Source organism: Hevea brasiliensis, chromosome 1 (genome assembly GCF_030052815.1).
Source record: "Hevea brasiliensis isolate MT/VB/25A 57/8 chromosome 1, ASM3005281v1, whole genome shotgun sequence".
Taxonomy (NCBI): domain Eukaryota; kingdom Viridiplantae; phylum Streptophyta; class Magnoliopsida; order Malpighiales; family Euphorbiaceae; genus Hevea; species Hevea brasiliensis.
The window spans coordinates 38,646,664-38,650,006 of record NC_079493.1 but is presented as its reverse complement, the minus strand read 5'-3'; positions in this window follow the sequence as shown (position 1 = coordinate 38,650,006).

Here is a 3,343-nt window from a genome sequence, read left to right as displayed (position 1 = left end):
TCAAAGCATATTTGGTTAATCAAGCATGAAAGATAGAGCTTACCTCACTTGATAATTTTTCCCACTTCCAATCTCTTCCAAATTTGCTCTTCTTGTTTTTAATCTCTCAATCAAAGATCTCTTTGATGTTTTCTTTTAGTGGGCTATGGAATTTATGAAGGGAATTAAAGTGAATCAAGATTTGGAAGGGAAAACAATGGTGGAAGAAGATTGGAGAAGAAGAGAAAAGAAAAGAGAGGGAGAGGGAAGATGGGTGGTGGCATGGAAGAATAGTACTAGTTACAGACCAAAAATGGTACTATTCATAACTCAGAGGTTCAGGGTGTCATGGACAAAAAATGGTACTATTCATAACTCGGAGGTTCGGGGTGTTACAATATGCATATAGTCTGATCAATTTGGGTGGTGTCTGGGATGGGGCGCAGCCTAACATGCACTGGCACAAATCCATAGTACAGGGCAAGTGCTGTGATAGGGCCTCCTACCACTATGTGACCATGGCCTAATGAGAAATCCTCCTAAGGTGCCGGCATAAGAAGTATCTGATGTTGCATCTCCATCTAGTCACCACAAAAAGAATAACTCATTGGGGTTTACCATGCCAATGCTATCACCACACCCCATAATAGTGTGGGTTATAAGTCTATGCATTTATCTCAATGCTGGCTTTGACAATTCTAATGACTTGGACCAATTGGAGTTGTATAACTCAGTATTAGGGGCAATGGTGGTCCAAATGGAAGTTCTATAATACTCTAATATGTTTTGAGGGATCTCTGGAGTCCCTCATTGTCAAATCCAAAGACAGAGTTAAACTCATCCATGTTCATGACCCTGTCCAGACCTAAGAGTCTGAATTCAATCTTGCCCCTATCTCCCCTATTCGTGGCCCATAGGGTAGCATGAAAATTGCCTAAAAATTCTAGGGTAGTATCCCTATATGTCGAGTAGTGCAGTTAGGCAAATCTTGTCCACCGATGTTATCCAAGAACTTATCCACTTCTTCCTTAAGTTGAAGTTACTTTAGCAACTCTGTGTCCATGAATTTCTTAGATATGATTTTTTTTGTTGCTCAGCCTAGTGCAAACATCATGGTGTGTGGCATTCTTGAAATGCTAGGCTAAAGAAAACTCTGGTTAGGGTTAGGGTTGGGGTTATGGCTATTATTGGGGTTGGCGTTAGGGTTAGGGAGCTTATTGACTTGCCTACCTTATTCTTGGCCTTTGGGGTGGTGATTTTGAGTCACTTCTTCACTTGGAGGAAGAGGAAATCCTTTTCGCTGCTTTTTTTATGGGAGCCATAGAGAGAGAGAATCAAGAATGGGTTAGGGTTTGGGGGGAAAGATCAAGAGAGAGGGGGAGTTTTTAAGAGATTCTTGAAGAGGAAGAGGTTTTATATTTATGGAATGGGTGTTGAATCATTTAAATAAGAGTAGAAGGAGTGGGCATGTCATTTCATGAAAAATTTTTGCGCCCTTTTAGATTGCCCCTGCAAAGTTTTACATAAGGCCGTGTGTCACTACATGGGTGACCCTGTGTAATCTTTTGTCTTATTTTTTTCAAAGTTAAGTGAGTTACACGAGTTGAGTAACACTACATGGGGGTGACCCGCATAACTTTTTGCCCCAATTTCTCCTTTTTTATTTCAATCCTTCATCTTATGTGGATCATGTACCACTGCATGAGCAACCCCGTGTAAGTTTTTATTCCCTTAAATTTCCAATTCCTTTCTCCTGCTTGTGTTATACGGGCCATGTATCCTTCCACAGGTCACCCCATGTAACTTTTTGGAGTGTTTGATGTGTGTATATTTTGCGCTCAGTAGGTTACACGAGGCATGCTTCATAGCATGTGGTACCCCGTATAACTTCTTGGATCAAAAATCAAGGTACTTTAAATGCATGCTTTTTCCTATCCCTTCAAGTTTTCACGCTAACTTGTTTTTAAATATATGAATGAAATGCATAATAGAGATTAGCAATAGATGTGCTTACCTAATTTTGAAAATTTCCCATCTTGTGTAATTTTGACTCTTTGTCTCCATCCATTCCTTGCTCTCCACTCCTTGCATTTACCTACAATGTCTAAGGTTAAAGTTTGGGATGCCTATATAACTTAATTATAAAAGAATGTAAAAACAAAATAAACTTAAAGAAAAATTCTAAATTCTTGGATTGCCTCCCAAGGAGCACTAATTTAAGGCTATTAGTTTAACCACTTTCAGAAGTGCTAGTCCAAAAGTGGCTTTTGCCCATAGTAGTTGTCATATAACAACACATATGGGTCTTGATTCATGGTACCCTTAAGATTGGCAAGATTTCAAACATGATTGCATGTAGAACGAACAACACATGGCTTAGAATGATATGCTTAGGAAGAGGGCTGCTTTAGCTCATGCAGGACATATGATGATGTAGGAGTTTTCCATGATAGAAAAGGATCTTTTGGTGGTGTATGTGTAAGCACCATCAATGAATCTAAATTAATAGTCTCGTCAATTTGTTCATCCACCACCTTTATCTCTGACTTATCTTCGTGTAAGCACCTTTTCATGAACCCCCAACTATAAATGAGTTATTTCCTTCAGATTTAGGTACCACTTCTTTAATTAACTTTTTTTTCTAGTGGAAACTATACCTGTAAATCATCTTTAAAGGAATGTTATTCTTCCAATTAAGGCCCAATTTCTTTTATAGGTTCAAATTCTAATGAAGCTTCTTCACCATTCAACTCATTGTCCCTTCCTTGCTTGTTTAATTCCTCCTTATAAAGTGATAGCTCATTGTTCACCATTAAGTTGTCAAAATTTTTCAATTGAGATACTGCCTCTTTAAGTCCTACCCCTTTCTCTTCTTGAAGCTTGAGAAGTTGGTGTAAAATATTAGGTTGATAGATATGTGGAGGATATTGGTGACTCTAACCCTACAATGAAGGATCCCAATATCGATGGTAATAAAAATTTTCCGTGTCATTCAATAAATGAATGGCATCCTTATGGTCTCTTTGAAGAATGTGATCACCAGTAGCCCAAGCTCCACAATCCACCCAATTCCTTATTGCATCATCCAAACCATTATAGAAATTGAGAGTGAGTTCATAATTTGAAAGATTATGATTGGCAAATTGCTTTACCAATTTATTAAATCTTCTCCAAGAATCATAAAAAGGTTCATTGTGTTATTGAATAAAACTTGTGAAGACTTGCTAATGAAACATCTCAATGATTCTCATAAGAAAAATAAGTAAAAACAAAATTAGACAGAAAAATAAAAATAAGAAAAAAAAAATTGTTTACTACTTTACAACCTCACAAATTCATGGATTGTTAGTGATGAGTAGAGTAT